The sequence below is a fragment of the Furipterus horrens genome, unplaced genomic scaffold, assembly GCF_987537825.1.
Source record: "Furipterus horrens unplaced genomic scaffold, mFurHor1.1.pri manual_scaffold_13, whole genome shotgun sequence".
In the NCBI taxonomy this organism is placed as follows: Eukaryota; Metazoa; Chordata; class Mammalia; order Chiroptera; family Furipteridae; genus Furipterus; species Furipterus horrens.
In genome coordinates, this window is record NW_028327183.1 from 17872969 (window position 1) to 17885727 (window position 12759).

The following is a 12759-nucleotide window of genomic DNA, read 5'->3' on the forward strand; positions in this document are numbered from 1 at the left end:
ACAGTGAAGCTTTTATAAATGAGATTTCCAGAGTTGTACTTTAAAATACATGGGGTAAAAAACATAGAATATCCATCATATTGTCTAGTGGAAATTTTTCTTTATGATACATGTGCTCCCATTTTCTTGAACTGGGACAGTCTTACATTTTACTCGCCATTTCTTAGACCATCCTTGAATCTACTATCTTCTATATTCTTTTCTCCTTATTATAATTTCAGAAAACTTCTGAGAAGCAATTTGAACTCAACGAAATACTCATGCACATAAATGTCATTTCAAAGGATTACAAAAAAAAATATTTTTAAGACCTGGGTAGTTTTTCCATGCTTTTTTATTTTTATATTTTTGTTTTGCCTTTTATCATGTTTGATGTATAGCCTTAACCCAGATTTGTTCATTCGTTCAGTAAACATTTATTGAATTCTTGTTCGGGATACTTCGATAAGCAATCTGGAAGATATTAAATGAACAAGTTGAAGTTTCCATTTTTAGAACTTACCAGTTATTGAGGAGGTAAAACATATTCTGGCTTCCATTTTTCATGTATTAGTGACCTAAGAGGAGGACAAACCACAGAAGTTTTCAAAAACACAAAACTTCTAATTGGGAAAACAAAGGAAAGTATAATTTAAACTGGGTATTGGGAAATTTCAAAAAACAGAAACAATGGGGCAAGAAATGGGATGAGCAAAGATATCAGCAGAGTAGAAATGAGGGCCTTCGGGAAACAGGGAATACAGTATGGCAATTTGCGGATTGAATTCTAGAGAGCAGTAAAGGTTTAGGCCATTGGGTAGAACTCCCTGAACCCTTGTATTTAATTTGGGGCCAAGTGTAAATCCATAGACACTTTAGGCAGGGAATAATAGGTAGGAAGGGTGTTTTGGAAAGATAGATTGGCAATGGTATACAAAGCATTAGAAGGTGTTTGGGAAATTTCTTAGGGGGCTAAGTATTCTGTGTGTGAAATAATGAGAGTTAGACAAGTGGTAGAATGAACAGGGAAGAGAGAGCAGACAAGACCGGATGGGGACCCGTGCCAAGGGAACAGAAATAATAAAGCTTAATCCAGTTGCCTGGTAAGCAAAAATCCTGGTTCTAGTCCCAACTTAGTTATAATCTTTTAGTTACAAATTTCACCAGGTTCTACTTTGAACAAAGTGTAGTAGAAGACATAGTAGCCATCTAGTTGTCTGATAGAAATTTTCCCCCATAATGAGAGCCAGAAGTGTTAAAATCAGCCTTGGAGAGAAGAGTGTGAAACAAGGACCCAAACCTGCATCCATACAGTGAAATTGATGGCCTTAGAAGAATATTTATAAAAAGCATTAGAGAAGTCAGAGTTGGTGCCCCACTGCCAGTATCAGAGCTGGCCCCATGGTAGAAAATCTCATGCGGAGGGTGAACTCTCATTTCGGAGAATAGGAACCTGAACTCCCATTGAGGTCTCGGTTGGAACTATCGATTACATAGTAGAACAAGATGAGATTGACAGCACTTCAGCCACCAGTGTCTAAATTCTCTGTAGGAAGTTTTGTGCCAGTCAACTACACGGATATATCCTGTGACACTAGCATATGTCTTGGTTTTAAATCTTCTACAACTCTACTGAATTGTTCATGTTGTCCTGATTTTTCTACTCTTTATTCTTTTCCAGCATTTTTTATTTTATATGTATGTGTAGCTACTTTAGAGATATTCTGCTACATTTCTGGACTTGGCTTGATCAGGGGGAGTAGACAGGTTGTGGATGGAATCTTAATAATCTGTCAAACAGATCATTTAAATCCTGTTCATGCTGTTTTCTTTCCTGCCAATGGAACACCAATAGCCAGAAAGACAAATAGGAAAGGTCCCTTGGTATTTTTCCTGTGTTTGTGTGATCCTAAGAGTTTTAATGAACTGGCCTTTGCAAGTATGCTGAAGCTGTTCAAGCCAGCTTCAGCTAGACGTGACTTGCTTAATGATTTGCTGAGAATCCAAGGCATAGGAAATCAAAACAAAATAAAAAAGAATAAAACAAATCAGATCAGCATACATCATAACAATATAATCATTCTGCATTGTACCTGGTTACTTATTATAGGTTGTACAGTGATAGAAATGGAAATATTTACTTCTGGCCACTCTGTATTACTGTTAAATAATTTATGTGCTGTGAAAGGAATTGAAAACTGTTGAGACTCAAAGATCCCCTAACTGCATTCTCCCAAGGAGTTTCCCATCACTATCTCTGGTTCTATGTCATATTTTAAACATTTTTTAGAGTGTGAGCTTTATTACCCTTGTTTAAATTCAGCAAGCCTATTTTGTCCAGATAGATCACCATCAAGAAATATAGTAATGTAAAATAAAGCTACATCTGACATTTTTATGGTGTATGATATATGATATAACATGATATATTAAGCTCTTTGTAATAATTTTTAATTTTTGAAATAGCTGATTCTTTGGGGACCATTAAATACATAATTCCATAGATCTTAGTGATATCAGGTATCTTTCAAGTATTACTTTAATTGAGCTCTGGAGCTCTTTGTTTCTATGAACTGTGAATCAAACAGGAGTCTGTCAGCTCCTGTTGGGTGACAAGTCTTAGGCCAAGAAAAAATAGGTGCACACATCATACGTGAAGACAAATAAAATTTAATCCCTGCCCCCAAGGAGCATATGGTTTAATAGGGAGAGAGAGGGTATTAAAAAAAACTACAAACAAGTAATAATGTTATCAATTTATTAAAATATCATGAAAGTACGGAACTATATTTACCATATGCTAAGCAGTTTTTTCGTATTATACCTAGTTTTGAAAAACTAAACTTTGAGATACAATCCATTGTACAGATGAGGAAAAGAAGCCTAAAGAAGTTAAATAACTTGGGTAAGGTTTATAACTATTAGAGGTAGGCCCGGGCTCAATAAGGAATACAATAAAACTATGAAAGTACATCTTAATACTGGAACTATTGGATGAGGAAAGATTTAAACAGGGAGTCTAGTTAATAGGATATTGAAACAATCCATGGGAAATTGAGAGACTGAATCAGAGCAGTGGCAACGGGAATGGCAAGAAGTGGAGGATGGGGGATGGAATATTTCTATGAGTTTTTTTGAAGAATCACAAGTGGGATTTGGTAACTAATGTAATAATATGGAATATAGAAAAAGTGAGTCAAACGTGACTGAAGTGTTTTGAGTTCAATAAGTAGAAGTACGGAGGGGGGATCTTAGGGGATTAGCCAGCTCCATTGTCCACCCAGAGCCCACGGCACATTTCTCCATTCTCAGCCCTCATCACATTGTATCCCCGACTACTTGTTTGTAGGTCTCTCACCCCCCAACTAATTCAGAGCACCTTATGCCTCATGATTTTTATAGGCCCAGCACTTAGGACAGTGACCCAGATGTAGTTATCTTCCATAACCATTCCTTTAGGATAAACTTTAAACATATTATAATAAATTCCTCAGTTGAAAATATGCAATGGACATTTTAGAATGGAATCAGGGCTGCAGAAGTAGGTTTTGGTTATCAGAAAGAAACAATATTTGAAATCTTGAGAACAGGTTAATGCTTTGAATGACAATATGAAAGAGAGAGCAAACTGAGTAGAAAGAACTGAGGATTAAAGAAAACAATAGGGGGCAAGAGGAAGAGGTCTATTTAAAGGATTGGCTGGTTAATAATGTCAAATACTAAAGTGAACAATTTTTGATGGTTTATAAGAGTGATTTTCAACCTTTTTCATTTCATGGCACATATAACCTACTTACTAAAATTCTGTAGTATACCAAAAAAATATATAGGTAGGCAAAAGTAGCTTTATAGTTGTTCATATGGAAAATAATACAATAATAATGTGAGAATAAATTCTTGTGTTTCATCTACTCACAAATGTAAATGTAATTTTTCCCACCCCAGTATTTATTGCTGATCTCACAAAAAATAGGTATAATTTTGATTCATTCACACCAAATGGCTACTGCTGTATTGGCTGTTGTCATTTTCTATTTGACAATCTAAGGGAAAAGAGGTCAGTGCCCCTGACTAAATAGTAAGGTATTGCATGTTTTAAAAATTCTTGGGGCAGACCAATTGAAAATCACTGGTCTATAAGAATCCAGAGGAAATTTATGTTTTCTTATTACCTATTTTCTAATTACTGTTATAGAATATTATATTTGAAGAGGTAGTACAGATGCAATATTAATTGGAAGGTTTATTAGGTATTAGCTTTTTCTTCTCCTTTAATAACTATTTGTATACTCCTCGGGGGAAAGGAAAACATTTCCATAGGAATCAGCTTAGATGAAAAATAATTAATACATTAAAATGAGCTAATTATAAACTATGCCATTTCAAACCACTCTCATTTAATCACCCAATGTGGAATCATCATTAACTTAAACTTACTTGAAATTTACCATTGTAGCTTTCATAATAACTATTATATTACAATGCTAGACATTCCCCATTAAAGATCTCTGATTTTAATCTCTTAACATTTCCTGTACATTTTCCCTCTTAGAAAAAAGATTACATGTTTTGTATGACTTCTGAAGTCATTTGTTTGGGAGAAATTCAGTAGAGTGCCTATTTAACTGCCTTGTATTTGTATTTGAAATATTTAAAATGTACTAATTATCCATCCCTCCTTAATGTATTGAATCATGGAAACTGACCCAGACATCCTTGCATATATTATTTTGATAATACAGTTGTTTTGTTGCTGTTCTTCTTAAACAGTCACAAAATACCTTATTTCCTAGAGAGCTATGAACTAAGACCATTAAAGAAAAAGAAAAACTGAAGTTATTACATTACAAGTACATTATCTTATAAAGTATCATCAGAATAAACAATAGAGGATTTTATTAGATAAGATGTGACCTATCCTCCTAGTTGCATGTCATAACAATCGATGCATTTTAAGAAGTGAGCACTGCCATGCATCCTAGGGTACACATTTCTCCTCAAACTCAGAATAATGACCCTAGAATGATTATCTTTTTAAAAATCTATTCTGTATTAGAACTAAAATAACATATTTATACCTATAGATGAAAAATAAAGCTCAATAGATGAAGCAAAATCTACCTTATGCTCACCAAGAAATAATTAGTCACATGGAGGGCAGTGGTGAGAAATTTACAGAAAGACAAAGAAATAACATATAAATAAAAGCAGTTAAGATACAGATGATATATTGAGAGGCTCCAAGCCACATCTAAAAATTGGTCCACAGGAAATAAATAGAAGGAAAGAAGAAAAAAACTATATTTCAAAGGGTGATCACCTGCAAATTTCCAAAAGTTAAAAGTTAGTGGCCTTCACATTTAAAATGCACTTTAAGTAGTGAACAGGATAAATGTATATAAAAATCACACCAGGCCATACTATAATGGACCTGTAGAACATAAACACTACTACAAAGAAAAGATAGATTACCTTGAAAAAGAAAGACAACTTAGACTGCCAATAATTGTCTCAACAGAAGCAACAAGTGCCATAATATAATGGTGTTGGGGCGAAATAATGATCAATTTATAATTTTATTCTGTTATACTAACATTCAAGAAAGGCAACAGGACTAAAGATGTTCACTATAACCCAGAAAAGCACAAGCTGAACTTGAAATATGGATAGAGGAATACCAAGTCAAGAATAGGTAATACTTCTCTGAAAAGCAGAGTTGCAAGAGTCTTGTCTTAACAGATACCATAAATTATTTTAAAGCCATATTAACCAAACCAGTATGGTATTTGCACAGGATCATGGGAATAGAATAGAACAGACCCATATGTGGAAACTTGCTGTACAGAGAAGGGTGTTAGAAACACTGGGAAATCATGGATTGCTAAATTAATGGTGTAGAGCAATTAGTAATTTATGTGGAAAATAAAATTTGATATCTACCTTATATAAAAAAATTGCAAAAATATTGAAAACCTAGATGTGCGTGATGGGATAAGCACTAAACTTTGATGAAAATATAGGAGATTGTGGTAAGGAAGGACTTATTAACCAAAGCGCTCAAACCAGAAAAGAAGGTGTTAATACATTTGTCTACACTGAAACTTTTAAAATGTCCCGTTCAGCAAGATACCACAAACTAAATTCAAAGATAAGACACAGATGGGGCAAGATAATTTCAATGTATATCATTGATGTATAGTCACAATATACACAAAAGGATTCATAACCCCAATATATCCAAAATGTAATGAACTCTTAGTCTCATAAATAAATCTTTAAAAGACAAATAACTCAACAGAAAAGTAAACAAAGGCTAGAAATAGACATTTTACAAAATACTAGATGCAACTGAAGATTAAACTCAAATGGCCACATGAAAACATATTCATCCTCAAATAGTAGCTCCAGAAATGTAAATTAAGACAATCATGAGACAACATTTAATTTTTATTATATTTCCAAAAAAAATTATAAAGTTTGATAATCACAAGTGTTGGCAAGAATGTGGAGTAAACAAGAAATTGTCAGGTTATTAATCAGTTAAGCCAAGTTGAAGTGCCATCTGGCACTATCTAATAAAGATGACAATTTGCAGTTTTTGTCACATAGGTATATATTTAGAGTGGTGTTTTTAGTACTTGACTTATTTGCATTTGGGATGAGATAATCCTTTATGTGTTACTATCAACACTATGAATGACACTGAGCATCACCATCCCCAGTAATTTGATATGTGACATGTTCCAATACATTATTTCTAAGCACTTTCTGGGGTTTGAGGGGCACAGTGTCCCACCCAAGGTGAGACTTGATTCTCCATAGAAGCTCATTCACATGGAGAAGTAAATATTTACAAGACTGTTTTTATCAGCATTGTTTATAATGGTAAAAACTGGGGACTAAATAACAACTAAATAACATTAGAAGACTAGAAAGTGTGGTTTATTCATATAATTTAAAACTTTAAAACTACAAGTATCCATATGGATGAACCTCAAAAACATTACCTTACATGAAAAAGCCAGTTGCAAATTTATATATCTCCTGTTATTCCATTTATTTAAAATTTATAAACTGCATAACAGCCTTGTATATCATTTATGTATATGTACACCTATGTGAGATGCATATTGTGTAAAAGTATAAAAACATGCATTGAATGATGCACGCCAAGCACTATAGTGGTCACCAGCAGAGAAGGAGGGGAAGATGTGAGATCGTGGTACACAAAGGGCTTTAACAATATCTGCAAAAAAAAGTGGATGAGTCCTGGCCAGTGACTCAGTTGTTTGGAGCATCGTCCCATACACCGAACAGCTGTGGGTTAGATTACCTGTCAGGGCACATACCTAGGTTTCCGGTTTGATCCCTAAGCTGGGGCACATCCAAGAGGCAACCTATCGATGTTTCTCGCATTGATGTCTCTCTTTCCCACCCACCTTCCTCTCTCTCTAAAAATCAATAAACATATTCTCAGGTGAGGATTAAAAAGTGAATTAAATCTGACAAAATGTTAAGATTTTTTTTAAAGCTGTGTGCTGATTGGGTTACAATTTCCCTCTGCTTCCCTTGTTTCCTCAAGGAGGTATTTTCCCATAAACAAGCCTCACTTTTAGCCACACCCCTTTGTCTCTCAGAAGGGGAGAATATGCCCTCTCCAAACACAGTTTGGTGTATTTGGAGAGGAACTGAGCATTCCCATTTTAGCCCCACCCTTCTATTTCTGGGGCCTTGTCTGCAGGGACATTGTGCTGTGGTCTGCTGTTGGCTACACGGTAAGGGTTAATGTTGAAAACGGGGGGAAACTGTCCAGCTGGGTATAGATGACTAAGCCCATTGTTGCTCTGCACCCAAGCCATCTTTTACAAATTTATGAGATATAAGCCACTATTTAGAGCCCAATCTTTGTCTCTTTATATGGTTTTTAGAATTTGGAAGGGAAGACATGCTGTGTATTACAGCATCACTGAGGCTATATCCTCCAACAGAGACTTTATTGATTACACAGCTGATCTTATTTCCATTTTCCTGACTTCTTTGTCTCTCTCAATTAACTCAGAACTTGGATAGGGATGATGAGGGATGTAATTTAATGGTCCCTCAAACTTGAACAGTAAGTACAAAAATGCTTGTGTTATTCTGTATCTTTTTACATAATGAACAATATTTTAAATATACATATATATCAAGGTTCTAAATAATTGTGGAGATGTATGTATGTGTATACACACAGATACTAAGTCATACACACATGCCTCTAAATAGTTGGCTTTTTCAGATTTCCTATAATAATTTAAAATCAGATAATAATAGTTAATGAATTGGGAGGACCTGGCTGAACAAGTACCATATTTAAAGTGAAGTCAGAAATTATATGCTGGAGAAATAAGCAACTTCTGTTTTTCTGCCCACAAGAATCAAATAAAAAGAACGCTGGTAGCAAAGGCATCCTTGTTTTGAGCCATCAAAGAATCTCTTTGTATCATCTCTAGTGGGAAAACACAAATGAGGGAAAATGGGTTTTATAGGTGAAGATTTTGAATCATGGAGTGTAAGAAATTAGTAAAATGGGAATCAAAATAGATGCCTGGTTAATATAACATGATGCTGGTTAAATTCACCAAACTTGTAATTAATTACTTTACATTTCCTAACTCCTTCTCTTCAATTCTCCTACTTTGTTGTTTTCCTTCTGACCACATTTCTCTACTTTCAGGACAAGGGCTTGCCCTGCAGAAAAGAAAAAGCTTAGCTGAAATTAGAATGTTTAATCAAAGCTTTTCTAGACAGCACCAACGATCAGCAAACATTGAACTGGGCAAAATGAAATGCCATTCAAATGGAAACAGCTAGAGCTTGCAGATTTCCCCAACAAAGAACATGATTCCAGTACTTACTCCCCCCTCATCTCTTCACCACATACTTCTTCCAGCGTTAGATGTGAATGAAATTTGGGTTGTTGGCAGAAGGGGATTGTGAAGGATGGGGGCTGAGGAGGGAAAAGTCACACAACATTGCTTCCTGGTTGCTGCACAGAATGCAAGTCATTATTTTTTAGTGACAGTATCCAGAGATAATTTGAATTTGTAGAGGTACTGCTCTCTGTGTCTTTTTTTTGGCAATGGTTTTCAGTTCCTAGAAATTGGCTCATACCTCAGCCTGTAGACACATCCCAATGTGTCATTTTTTAACCATTGTGGGAGAAATAAAATGTGCTTCTGACTTTGCAAAGGAGGTTAGAGAAGAAAAAGCATATGTCAGAAGGGCCTCTACATCTAGATGAAAAAAGGAGCATGAACTCGCTTCTTCCTCAGCAGGCTGGTGTCTTGTGCCATACGTCCAGGACTATGAATTTATTAATTATGACTCATGGATAGGCATTTTATCAATTAAAACACTGAGATATATTCAATTAAGCTGGCCCAATTATATTGCTTCTAGAATACACTGCTTTTAAATAACTTCCCAAATATTTAGCCACCCATTTGGAAATGCAACAAGAATATAAGAGATGTCAGATTATTTAAATAGTAACCCACCAATTCTTCTTTCAGAGCTGGACTTAGAGGAATAAATCCATCTATATCTTTACTCCTGGACCGTAATGTCCAAACACTAATTGAAACAGAAGATAACATATACTCCTAAAAAGGTAGGATATTCTGTTTTTTGAGGGTATTTGTTGTTTTTTTTTTTTCTTGTTTTTGCTTAAGTGAACTTCAACTCACATTTGCTTATTTCTCAATTAAATATATTTCACACTTATCATCTTTATCAAATATAATAGGAAACAGGGGTTTGTCTAAAAAACAATGTAATGAATGGACTGGTTACAGAAGTGTGGACAGAGTTAAAGGAACCAAGAAGGACTGTTGAGGTTCTCAGAAAACAGTTACAATGGAAGTCATTACCACCCACAGCTAAGCCCAAAAGGACAAAGGGAGGAACTGAGTTTACCAAAGCTCCTTGAGAGCTGAGCACAGAAGAGAAGTTATTAGATGGAAACATAGCTGGTGGGTCCCCTGGGAGGAGGAGTCTGCTTCTTCATCGGTCTCTCTTTCCGCCTCCATACGTGGTAAAGGAGCTCCTAAGTCTCCAGCAGCACTCTGACATTGAAGTCATGCCCACCCAGGTAGCCATTTCTGGAGCCTTGGTAGCTGGAGTCACTGGGTTCTCGTTGGCACTCGGTAAGTCTTCCCTAGAGGAGTAGTTCTGTTCCCAAGAATCCTGGCAGACAGAGCTAGTATTTCCCTGCATTGCCAAGCAGTAAACTAGATAAATGGATAAACCCTCGTACCCATTTATTGGCTGTGTGACCTTGGACAAGTTACTTAATCTCTGGTAAGTCACTTTTCTTAACTCTCAAATGAGACTACTACTACTTACTATGGCTACTACCCACCGGAACATAGTAGGTTTTTCATTAGAGTCTGCATCACATTTTTAAATTTCATCAATGTTAAGTTTTTCTTCTTTGAAGGAGAATTTGATAATTTTTCACTTGGTAAAGTCCATTCATAGAGAAGTCTTATAACATGGTGAGTGATTAAACTGAGTAATACTGTCTGGGATTTTTAAAAATTAGCTCTTAAGAGGCTTGTTTTCTTATATATCTTGGGTGCTGACACTGAGAGCAATTCCGTATGAGAAGTTTCAAAAATGCTTTCGCAGCGATTAGTGCTGGTAGAGTTAGTGTATAATCCTCCAAGGTGACACCTTCACCCGCATGGTGTGTGAATTCTGATTCCTTGTTCTACAGCATGTATTCTGCTGTCGTTGTATCTGCCCTGTAAGCTTACGCATACCTACTCCTTTATTTCTCTTACCAAATATTTTTCCTAATCGAGTTCCTAAAGGTTGTACTTTTTTTTCTAGCCTAGAAAAGCCACTATACCACTAAACCCAAGAGACAGAGATAGAGCAGACATGTGCTCCAAGACTCAGATTCAAAAAGTGTGGGTGGAAGAAGGGGAGGTCGGAAAGTTGGTTGTAATTTCCATTGCTGGCAATTGAGATTCAGAGGCGTTTCATCTGCAGTTCCCTCAAGTGTTGAATTGAATCAAACAAAGTAGTAACAGAAACAGTGGAAAGGAAGGTTGGGGGAGGGGCGGTGAACACTTCCAGCTAAACGCAAAGAGACAGGCAGCTTGTAAGCATGCATCCTCAGCTTGGAATAAAAGCCACAAGAAGCCTGAGAGCCAGCCTTTATTGAAACAAGATGCTGTCTTAATCACACAAAACATAGGCTGAAATCCATGTACACTGGCAGAGGATAGTGATTATTGAGTATGGGCCCCTCCGACCAGGAGGGGCTGTGTGGACCGCTGTGTGAATGAGAGGGAGAAAAAAGCGCGGCAGCATTCACATCCGGCCTCACATGAATGATTCAGGAACAGACATATTTCACAGCCACCTTTACTAAGAGTTAATGTGTCCATAAAAGATTCACTCTCTAATTTTCCATTTGTGTCAACCAGCATTTACATTGAGCTAGACACTCTTAATACAGACTGTGTACAGGAAGCTTGTTTACAAAGACATGATATTCCAAATTTCATTTTTAAGTGATTTTAAGCCAGTTTTCCTTAGAAAAATTGGTACAGGGAGCGGGAAGTCTCATAAGCTGGCCTTCAAAGGTCTTTCTAACAACTGATGTACCTGAAGTATAAGACTAATACAAGGAAATAAATAAAAAATGATGCTAAAGGAAAACTAGAAATTTAAACAGGAAAAAATGGATCTTGATATTTTTTGGTTTGTAACACTGAAAAAATTAGGAAAATAAAGAAAAAAGATGGAGACTTGTAAATTTATGAAGGACACTTTGAAGTGGTTCAAGGATTACAGAGTTTCACAACACTAATCCTTTATTATGCCTAATTTACCTTAAAAAATGTGACTTTACTTTTCATTAATATATAATTCCAGAGTCATATAATAGATATCAGTTCAGATTATTCTATACAAAAGGTACTGCATTATGTGCTATAAGAGATACAAGAATTTCTCAAGACAGAACACATTATCAAGGTGCTGACAATTTTGTTGAAGAGATAAAACATACATGGTACAAAAGTACATATAATCAATACCATGTGCAGAAATATAGACTAACAGGGAGATATATGTAACATGGAGAAGTGGGAGAAGCATGAACCTCAAAGTCATACAGCCTTGGTTTTCAATACAGACTCCACTGCTTCCGGTTAAATAACCATGAACAAATTTCTTATTTTCTTGGAGCTCTTGTTTCCTTGCCTGTAATACAGGATGGCAGTTTCTTCCTTATGAAGTGATTGTAAAGATTAAGTGAAAATAACACAAAAGATATGCCTAATAAAAGCACAAGGTAGGTATTTAATTGGTACTATTTCTCACCCTTTCCTATCACTAACGGGAGCGGTGAAAAGAATTACTCTACCTCTACCTGGCATGTTAGTAAGGAATAAATATTTGAATAGGACATCAAAAGCATGGGAGAAGTAGGGTTTATTTTATATTTATTTGTTTTTTAACTGCCTAACACCTAAACTCCCTTTTGATAACTGGAGCACTCCTTCCTTATGAGTATTGTAAAAACACTACATACTCATTTTCCAGATCTCTTTCCAGCTAGACTTGGCCATTGTAACAATGTTCTCATTTTTTTGTTTTGATGTTTCAATTCTAAGTGATGCCTAATAGATTCCAGGCTGAGTGAGATTCTTCATCCACGCAGACTGCTTTCCATCTTACGGACACCTCCTCCCTAACCCACAATTTTCATTAGCAGTATATCTA

At 35.8% G+C, this 12759-nt stretch overlaps 1 long non-coding RNA gene across 1 annotated transcript in view; it reads right to left on the reverse strand.

Moving 5' to 3' along the window:
- Positions 1-502: 502 nt before the first annotated feature.
- LOC149994155 (uncharacterized) overlaps positions 503-12759 on the reverse strand; it is a 97955-nt gene continuing 85698 nt past the window's right edge. The window contains exon 3 of the long non-coding RNA XR_016507910.1: positions 503-557. This is a non-coding gene — a long non-coding RNA (uncharacterized LOC149994155). The remainder of the gene's footprint in view (positions 558-12759) is intronic.